General features: G+C 46.4%; 1 pseudogene; it reads left to right on the forward strand.

Annotated features, from left to right (window-relative positions):
• Positions 1–5,486: 5,486 nt before the first annotated feature.
• On the forward strand, positions 5,487–7,771 carry LOC119280208 (annotated as a pseudogene).
• The last annotated feature ends 3,169 nt before the right edge of the window (positions 7,772–10,940 follow it).

The raw sequence follows: 10,940 nt of genomic DNA on the forward strand, positions 1-10,940 counted from the left end.
AGATGTCCTTGAGGGTTGACATCATCTATATCTAGAACAGGAAAAACAAGTTAGTTGTGTTATCTCGATGCTTGAACTAACACATCATGCGCAACTAGGCAACCTGTTTTTGTGCAACTGGCCATCATGATGTGTGCAACTGGGCACAATGATGTGTGCAACTCGCCACCATGATGTGTGCAACTAGGCACAATCATGTGTGCAACTGAAGTTACACACCTAGTTAGATCAGGAGTTGGGGCAGGTAATTACCTGGATAATGAGCCCCCTGATTGGTGCCTGGAGGTGGAGGAGGTCCTCGAGGGTTTCCATCATCTGATGGCCCCGTGGCAGCAGTCGGTTTTTTCTTTTTCTTGGACTTGTTCAGGTGGCCGATCTCGGTACGTGCTGCGCGCATATGCTTGTATACAATAGCTTGTGCTGGATCAGAACCACTCGCAAACTTTGCTAGTTTCCGAAAATCGTATATCATGTTCCTCTCCCTTATCTGCTTCTTTGACTGAGGAGGCATTTCAGCCGGTTGCTCATAACCAGTCCCTGGCGCACTAGGTACAGCAGTAGGTGTCCACCGTCTTAGCAGGTACCTTTCCGGTATGACATCAACTCCAATATGGGTGAACACCTTGAGGATGTGGCAACCGAGGATGCCGTCCTTGTCCATTTTACAGCACTCACACAAATAGGAACCCTCCTCCACCCTTGCTTGCACCAAGTAGTTTCGAGAACCATATTTGGCAACAAATTCCTGGTTCGGTCTAAGCTCAAATATATCAGCACCAACTTGGAATGCATTATAACGTCCAATCAGCTCAAACTCTTCTCTGAACTTGCGGTAAAGGTCCCTAGTATAGGTTTTGTAAGCTTGCTTCTCTATTGGGAAGTTGGACCACAACTCAATCTCAAGGTGTTCTGTCCTATAATCATTGCAGCCTTCCTTGGCAAGGATGTGGTTCTGGATTTTTCCATATTGCTTGACGAAGTTCAGCATTGAGTTGTGTGGGTTCACATATCTTTTCAAGACGGTGTTGAACCCCTCACTACATTGTGTAGACTGTAGGAACGGGAAGAACCTGTGCTTGAAGTAGCACGGCACCCAAGTTGACCTGTATTCGTACAACTTCTCAAAGTGCGTGTGTGTCATAGCCTCGTACTTCACCATTAACCCAGCCCAATTCTGCTCAAACTCGTCTATAGTGAAGCTGAAGTCAACACACTTGTTGAAATCATCAGAGAGTCCTGGATTTCGGCACAGCAGCCAACCAACTTTTTCCTGAGCCTTTTTCATGATGTGCCATCGATAACAGCGGTGCACGGTGGTTGGAAAGATGCTCTATATTGACTGCCTCATTGCACCATCTTGATCAGTGATGAAGTTGTTAGGAGGTTTGCCATCCATAGCCTCTAGGAATGCTCCAAAGACCCAATCAAAGCTCGATGCCAACTCCTGCCTCACAAACGCGCAACCCAGCATGAAAGATTGGCCATGTCGGTTTATTCCTATGAAGGGCGCGGACGGCATATTGTACATGTTGGTCATGTAGGTGGTGTCAAACGATATGCAATCGTGGTACGCCTTCGCATAAGCTTTTCGAGCTAAGCCATCCACCCAAAATATATTGACAACTCTGTCCTCTTCATCATATAGCACCTTATAGAAGAAGTCTGGATCGGTTTTTCGTATATCCTTGAAGTGCGCAATTGTCTCAATCAGATCACCCTCCTTTGTGTCTTCTCTACGGAAACTTGTACAAATATTTGTTATTGCCTTTGGTCCGAATGGCACCATCATCTCAGATCCATAGAACTCTGCCATTACATGCATCATACATCTTGCATAAAACAAAAACAAACAATGTATCCTTTTTTTAGTTGCACGAATGCGCACATCCAGCTGCTCAGTAATAGGACATGTGTTGGCACAGAAGATAATCGCAGGAAATGGACACCTAGCTGCATCTTTTTTAAAACATGTTTGCACTTTTTGCATACAGGACATTGTTTATTTGCACAGTAAAGACAATCTAGTTGCACAACAAGCACCAAAAGTGAAGTCATTTCAGTTGCACACCAGTTGGACACGAGTTGCATAGTAAGTCATTTCAGTTGCACAGTAGTACCATAACAGTTGCACACTGGACTGCCTAGAGGAAAACTTAATTCTAAGGGATATAGAAAAACACCACACCTATAGTCAAGTTGCAGTTATACAAGATGTGCAGAAACTCCTTTTCATCAGGTGAGATGCCTTGGTGGGATCTCAAGTATTTGGATAATGAAGGTTTGTTCACGAGCGGATGATTGTGGTCACGAACAAAGTGCGTCACCTCCCATTGCCCATCTATCAGCTTCACCAACATTTTCGCTTTGCATTGAGTCTACTTTATTGTCTCGCGTTTGCGCTTCTTCTTCTTACTAGTACCAGCCTCCTCTTCAGCAAATATTGGAGGTTCTTCTTCCATCTCCTCATCACTATCAATAAATTTTGGATCTGGAATAGGGTCCGGGACAGGAGGAGCCTCAGCTCCTCCATCATCAGCTTTGGGCTTCTTGAACTTGTTGCAGCAAAACTGTTGTTTTATCAATTCATTGGTGCGGGGTGTCCATCTAGATGTGTTCATCTTGATAGAGAAACCCATCCGTAGTGCGTAGCTGTTGTAGTGATCCTTAGAAATTTGAAGGCTGTCAAACCTCATGCCAACATAGGGTTCCATAGGTTGAGAACCAGCCTCATCCTCTCCTTCTTCTTCTTGCACAGCTCCGTCAACAGCCCCAGCTCCTAGCTCAGTCCTGGTTGGACCAGGAACATTTGCCTCGGTTCCCGTGTCATCTAGAGTATGGCTCTCTGACTGCAAAGACACCACTACAGGGGCAATACGGGTTGATGGCTGGCCTGCCACATTGTCATGGCCCATAGGGTTTCCACCATGACTTGCCTGCGTGTAGTAAACAGATCGAACATTTTCTGTCCAGTTTCCTTCTGGTATGCTGGGTTGCTGCTGATCCGTATCATGAGGAAGCTCATTGAGATCAGGAGGCAACTCATTGAGATCAAGCATTTTTTTCCTTTTTTGATGCTGCCACACACTCACTGCACATATAAAAAAGAAGAAAGTGATGTCATCAGTTGTTAATCATAGAAAAGAGTGTTTCAAACAACCTAAAAACTTAGTAAATAGGCAGTTGCACACCATTTTATGACAATTTTAGTTCCAAAAGCAACATGTCTGTAGCAGAATCTTTTATTATAACATGCATGCATCTTCTTGTTTTTGCACACAGTTGTTATGTTAGTTGCACAGTTTGCAGTAAATAGTTGGCAAGAACTTGACTTCTTTTTACCACAGAGTTTTCTGACTTTTTCCTCTGCTTTTGTTGCAATGATCCGCAGGGTTTCCATTGGCAAGGAACTTATTCAGATTTTGCTGCACATAATTGGGACACAATTTGATGCTACTTTTTCAGATGCAAAATCCAGGTGAAAGAAGAAAGAAGAATTTGAGGACAAACTATAGATATATGTTTTTCGTAGCCGTTTCTGTTTCTACTTCCAGTATATTTGAACATATTTTTACACTATAGCTTTTCAATAGGTGTGCTACCAGAATATATGTGTGGGACAAGCAATATATGCGTGACTACTTTAATGTGGTTTTATGGCTTCAATAACCTTGTTTATTTATCTGTCGCACATATTGCTGCAGAAGTTGTCGTACTGCAGTTTTTTGGTTTTGGCTAGAATAGATCTTTGAGTTGGCCAGGATGCATATATCAGTTGGCCAGCATGCAAATTTAGTTTGACAGTCAATGTGTTCAGTTTTTGCTAGAATAGATGTTTCAATTTCCCAGGATGCATATATCAGTTGCCAGCATGCATGTTCAGTTGCACAGTCCATGTATTCAGTTGGATAGAACAGATGTTTCAATTTTCCTAGGATGCATATATCAGTTGGCCAGCATGCATGTTCAGTTGCACAACCAATGTGTTCCGTTGGCTAAAATAGATGTTTGAATTTTCATGGATCCATATATCATTTTGGCCAAGATGCATGTTCTATTGCACAGCCAATGTATTTAGCTGGCTAGAATAGACATTTCAGTTGGCTAGGATGCATATATCAGCATGCCCAGGATGCATGTTCTGTTGTACAGTCAATGTGTTTAGCTAGCTATAATAGACATTTCAGTTGGCCGGGATGCATATATCAGTTGGCCAGCATGCATGTTCTGTTGCACAGTCAATGTTTTCAGCTGGCTAGAATAGACGTTTCAGTTGGCCAGGATGCATATATCCAGTTGGCAAGCATGCATGTTCACTTGGCTAGAATCACGTATTAGTTGGCCACAAAATATGTCTTAGTTGACTTCTTGAACACATAAAAGGGGCAGGGAAAACACTTTTGAAGCAGCTTATTTAACACATCCAGGTGGGAGAAACTTGTTTGGCATGCATCAAGTAGTTTTTGGCTTGTTTAACACATCCAGCAGTAACATCAAGTAGGCTGGTGTGATGTGCCAGATTCACCTCTTTTTTGAAGCAGCTTCTCCATGGATTTGTCCTAGATCCATGGAGAAGGGGGTTTACATATGCCTACATATATGCAGTAGAAGAAAGGGGGAAGTGAAGAGTGGCAGAGGGGGCTTACCTACTTGATGCTGCTGCCTGGCATGGCTCTGACCACACTGTCCTTAGATCTTTTTTGAAGCAGCTCCTTCTTCTACTTTGGGGCTCCCATGGCGACTGTGTAGGAGGAGGAAGAAGGGCTGGGGGCGATTCTGTTGGATCTCCTTCTGGCGTGCAGAAGAAGAAGAAGGCAGCGTGGGAGGGGCTCGCGCGTGGGGGCGAGCGGGCATGAGGGCGAGCTGGGGACAGCTGGCCACGTGGGGGGCGATTCTGTTGGTGGACGCTCGATTGGTCTGTTTTGGTGGCCGCCCGATCGGTCGGGATGGTGGCCCCTTCCTTTTTGGTTGCGCGGGGGGCAGGGGGTTACCTTTTTCGGCCGGCCGCTCGATCGCGCTAGTGGGCAGCCGTCCGCCCACTAGACGCGTCCTTAATTGAATTGGATTGGATGCTAGTACAAGTTGACATGATTCCTTAACTAAAATGCTAGACCTACGTACGATTTCTAGGTAGCCTACAGACTTCCGCCCCGCTCGACACCCTCCAGACTCGGAGCAAGGTGGTCCCCTCCCCTTTCCCTCCAGCGCCACCACCGCCCAGGCAACACTGGGTGCTCGTTCCCTCGGCTCCCATGATGATGAGCATGCAGGAGTTGGAGGCCAAGGATGCCCACCGCGAGTGACAGCGGGCCGTAGCCGCAGTGGAGCCCTGCACTTCCCCCCAATGCGCCCACTCCGCCCCTTTGACTCGGAGGAGGCGCTCCTCCATGTAGCGATGGAGTTGGACGCCAGCCGCCTGCGGCGCAAAAATGCGAAGGTGCACGGGCTCGAAGCTTCAGGGCACCTCGCGAGGGAGAAAAAAATCCGCCATGCCCAAGGCAGCCCGCCACACGAAGGAGCAGGCCCATGCCATCCGCCGCCTACCCGGGTACATGTCGTCTGCTTTGGAGAGCGGCACCACCACCAGCACGGATGACGATGATGATCCTCCCGCTATGGACGCGTACACGAAGGAGATGGACCGCCGCGCCGGTGACCCCAAGGGCAAGGGCCCGAAATGGTGATATCCGCCTCTCCTCATCATCTAGCTAGCTTCAATATTTTGTATGTCGCAGAATCCGTTGAACTATGTCTTTTGTGTCCGATGAAACAATCTATCTGTATTTCTCGTTTGATCTTGATGTTGATTTAGTACGTTGTTGCATGCATTGTATGAATTAGATATTCAAATATGGGAACTACAGCTGTGGACAGGGGGACTCTGGTGATCATCACTGTCAGCGGGCATGTCTGGACGCGCCCGCGGGCGCAAAGGATTCGGATATGTGTTGTAGATGCTCTAAGATGTATGTCAAAGTTCTAAAGCCTATGTTATTATTTTTTATGATAATTAAAATCCTGCGCTTAGTAGACCGAAATTTCTGAATTGTTTCTACAAAATTTTATGAAAATTTCGAACGTCAGTCAGATGCGAAAAATAATTTTAAACGAAATGTAATACTGTGCTCAAGCTTCCACAAAGAGAACTTGGTAGGGATGCAGGTGCTAATTCAATGTTACTTTAATGATCCTCACGCGGACGGTCGCGTAGGAAGCGTCCGCTTGCATCCCAAGTTGCGTTGTTTTTCGGCTTTAGTTTTTGATGAGGCACACTTTGCGAGGCGGTCAATTGGAAATCAAATTCGTGAGAGGGAGATATGGAGAATTACGAAAATTAATTTTGTGAGAGGAAGATATAGGAATCGTTATCGAAGCAGTCCCCATCCGTCGCCCGCATCAATAACGCGTGGGAAGTGGAAGGGCGGCCTGCACACGTTCCTCCGTTCGATCGCAACGGATTGGGTAAATGAAACGCCATCCATATATCCCCAAGACCTAACCCCAAACTCTTCTTCTTCTACTCCGCAAGCCGCAAGAACGCCCAACTATCGGTCCTACCCGCAAGAACGCCCAACTATCGGTCCTACCCGCAAGAACGCCAACAAGCAACCGATCCTAGCAAGGTACGTGGCGGTCTCTGTCTATTTACATGTCTCCACGATATCTTCTACTCCTACTACCAGCTGTTCTCATTCACATTTGGTGATCTCTAGGCCGCAGTGTCGGTGTCAGGTAGGATGGAATTTGTTGCTCATAACGTATGATCTCTCTGATTTTACCATATATTGGCTAGATGTACCACGGACAGTATTATAATTGTTCAACCTTTCCTTGCAGAAGAAACTGTTCATCTGTAGAACTGAGTGCCCATGCATTATATTTTAATGATAGCTCAGGACTTAATTCTGAATGCTAGCTCGCTCTGTGTATTCAAGATAAATATATATTTTACACAGTAAATTTCTACTGTTTATTTAGGTAATGGGTTCTTGCTTCTACTAGCGTACCTTTCTGTGTAATTGTTCTTCTAGCTATAGCCCGCCTAAACAAAATTTGAAATTTTTTGATGTGTTTTTGGTTTGCTGTTCATTCAGCATGCGCATCTACGTCAAGAACCCGGTCGGCAGGACGATCCGCCTCAAGGTCAACGCATCAGACACCCTGTACACTGTCAAGGCAAAGATCCAGGAGCAGTATCGCCTTGTCTTTGACGGGGTGCAGCTAGAGGACAACCTCACACTGGAAGATTATGGCATCGAGCATGGATCCATGCTTGACCTCCACGAGAAGATGCAGATATTTGTGACGGAGATGCCGGCTGACAGGACCATGGCCCTTGAGGTTTGACAGCCACGACACCGTCAGCAGCATCAAGGCCAAGATCGAGTACATGGAGGGGTTTCCCAAGGGCCAGCAGTGCCTCGTCTTCGCCAACAAACGTCTGGACGACGACAACCTCACCTTGGCTGACCAGAATATTGGGAAGGAGTCCACCCTCCTACTCGTCCTCCAACCGTGTAGTCCAAGAGGTGGTATGAATACCATGCGCATCTACGTGATGAAGGTGTCAGGAAACAAAATCGCTCTTGATGTTGAGCGCTCGGAAACCATCCACAGTGTCAAGATGAAGATCTACGAGAAGGACAGCACTCGCCCGATACAGTATCGCCTCCTATTTTACGGCAAGACCCTGGAGAATGGCTACTCCCTGGCAGACTACGACATTGAAGAGGGGGATATCCTTGACTTGTTCATCTGCCTTTGTGGTTGCTGAGATACATGTCCATTCAATTAAACAGCCAGTTTTATTTTGCCGCAGTCTTCCCTTGCACTATCACTGAGTTATCATTTTAGTACTTTTGAGTTTTGCTCGTCTTCTTGTTGCTTTCCAGTAGTGTGGTGTGGTGTGTTACGTTATCAGTTGGTACTTGCTGGTATGTTTATTTATCTATATATTGCTATTAAGTTTCAGGTCATCTGCTTCACCTTTTGCAGGCTTTTAAGCAACAAACGAACTATATGAACTGTGAAAAAAACTAGACGTAGTGCTTGCTCCGAACTATATGAACTGTGAAAAAAACTAGATGTAGTGCTTGCTCCCTCCGTCCTGGTTTGTTAGGCCTAAAGACAACTTTTCTGACACCAAGGCACATAGTAATTTGCTCATATTAATTCTTTCATTCTACTTCTAATGCATTCTCTTACATGCATGCAACCAATGAAAAAATATGCGTGAAGTGTATTAATTTTCCAGCCATAGCACCAACAACAATGGTTTTCAATGCAACCAATGAAAAAACACGCATGAAGTGTATTAATTTTTCAGCCATAGCACCAACAACAATGGCTTTCAATGCAATCAATGAAATGGTTGCATGCATGCACCTTTCCAAAGCAGGGCCTTATAAAAGGGGACATGCTAGTGATGCTGAGAGGCCTAATAAATCCCGACGGAGGGACTAACTTGTACCGTAGAGTACCTGTAGCATACGTGGGTGCATTTTTGTTAGTCAGCACCCACGATCGCCATCGTGGGCTCACGCCCTCTGTTCCCCGTGTATAAGTGCAATGATGATCAATACGGTCGTTGTGTTCGATCTCTTCTCCCTCAGACATGGTATCAGATGCGGAGAAAATCAATCCCTTCTCGCCCAACCACCCTCCCTCTTCTGCTACCATGGGCACCAATCCCCTAGCCTCCCCCAACTCCTCCATGATGATGCATCGGCTACCGCTGGCGTGCTCTATTCTGTTCTCGCGAGCGCTCCTCCTACGCCACCGCTGACCCTGCGCCATTGCTCGCTCCTAGCGCCTTCTCATTGTCGGTAATGCAGGCAATCGACATCCGTCACCATGTCCCCATCACCTTAGACCTCCACACCGACAACTACACCCAATGGCGCCGCTTCTTCTTCAACATCGTGGGCATGTTTGGCGTTCGCGACCACCCCGCCGCCCTGGCCGCTCCTCGTCGCCGCGACCCCGAGTTGGTCATGCTAGACCATTGTGTCGTTCACTAGCTCTACGCCACGATCTCGCCCAAACTGATCGACACCGTCATGCAGCCGGACAACACCGCCGACGTTCTCTGGGCCGCGATCAAGGAGATCTTCCGCGCCAACCAGCTCTCCCGTGTTGTGTACATCAACGCCGAGTACCACGCCGTGGTCCAGGGCGACTTGGCGGTAATGCAGTACTTCACGCGCCTATAGGTTCTGATACGTTATGCTGATGGATCGGCTACGACACTGGTTTTATATATGAGGAGTGAGAGCACTCTACATTATGGAGTTTGTAGGTATGAGTGGTGGCTTCGGATAGCTTGATGTATGTTCTTCCCAAACCTTTGTTGAATAGTTAAAAAAGATGACTATATGCATCGATTAATACAGAGGCAGGTGGTTTTAACCTCGTTTTCCAAAAAAAAGAATAATTCTTCTTATACGAACCTGATAATTTAGGCACTTGATTTCTGTATAAGAGCTTTTCTAGATCATATGTATGAATTGGTCAATCTCTATGGCTAGATCGATTTTTCATGTTGCTTCTATGCCGTTACTATTAGGAATAGTCTAGAGGGTTCTAGATATTCTGGTTGTACTCGGTTTGGTTGAGATAAAACCAAAACCGAATCCTGCCTAGAGTTGTTTAATTAGATTCGTTGTTATCTCTTTATATTCTTGTACTCCAAGTCTGTAACGATATTTTGTATATGGTAATCATTTGTGGCCGGGGCGCCGGCCTACCATTCGGCCGGTCGCATCCACGCGCACAACCTTTAACGATTCACAGTGTGACACGTAAGAAGTGGACCCACGCACTAAAAAAATCCCGTGCCTTAGGACATGTACAATGGTGCTATCTTAGGAGTGCCACGTAGGATAGATGATGAGGTGGAGAAGAGAGAACACATAAGAAAAGGCTGTCTTCTCTTATTTAAGAGAAGACACGAGGTGATCTCTTAGCACAATATGTCTCACCACATTTTTAGGAATTGCTAGTTATTGAAGATAAGGCTAAGAGATGATCCATTATAGACAAAAAAAATTGTCATCTCTAAATCACATGCAAGACTTAAGATAAGACTACCTTATCAACCATTGTACATGCCCTTATCTTTTCCTTCTTCATTCTCTCGAGCCCTCGTTCTTTCCATTCTCTTATTTTTCTCTCACCCGACGAAGCTCCTGTGATTCACGGCTGCGCCTCTCGCTGCTTTTCCCCTACCTCCTTCCATCACCTACTTTTTTCCCTTACTTCTCCACACAAAAAGGCTCGAGGCCGCCATGAATTGTTCCTCGAGCAAGCTGCTCCCTTTCCCCTACCTCCTCCCATCACCTACCTTTTTGCCTTCCTTCTCCACACGAAAAGGCTCGAGGCCGCCATGAATGGTTCCCTCGAGCAAGCTGAACCCAGCAACGGGCGTGCTCGAACCAGCGACAGAAAAAGCTGCAACCGGTCGACGACGAGGGATGGCTACCTCTGATGGCGAGTTGCAACCAAACGGAGATGATAATTTTTGATGCCATCACCGTCAGATTTTGCTACAGCCGGCGAGGATTTTTGCTACGTTCATCCATGCCCGAGTTGTGATCTCGCGACGGCAGCGGCGATTTTCTTTGTTGCACCCGTCATTGGCTTTTGCTACATCCATTCACGGCGGAGTTGCAACCCGTCATGGTGGAGACGATGATTTTTGCTGCATCCATACTCGATTTTTACTACAACCGGCGTCCTAGAAAGCTACATACAATATGCACAAAAGCTTCAACACCACACGGGGAGCTCGGGCGGCCATAGCGCAACCGCAAAAAAGCTGCAACCGACGAATGAAAATGCTACATCCGTCGCCTGAAAAAGCTTCAATGACTGAACTAGAGCTTCAACCGGCGTTAGCGGCAGCTACCACCGACGGGCTGAGTTTTTTTGCTGGAACCACCACC

Source organism: Triticum dicoccoides, chromosome 3B (assembly GCF_002162155.2).
Source record: "Triticum dicoccoides isolate Atlit2015 ecotype Zavitan chromosome 3B, WEW_v2.0, whole genome shotgun sequence".
NCBI classification, from domain to species: Eukaryota; Viridiplantae; Streptophyta; class Magnoliopsida; order Poales; family Poaceae; genus Triticum; species Triticum dicoccoides.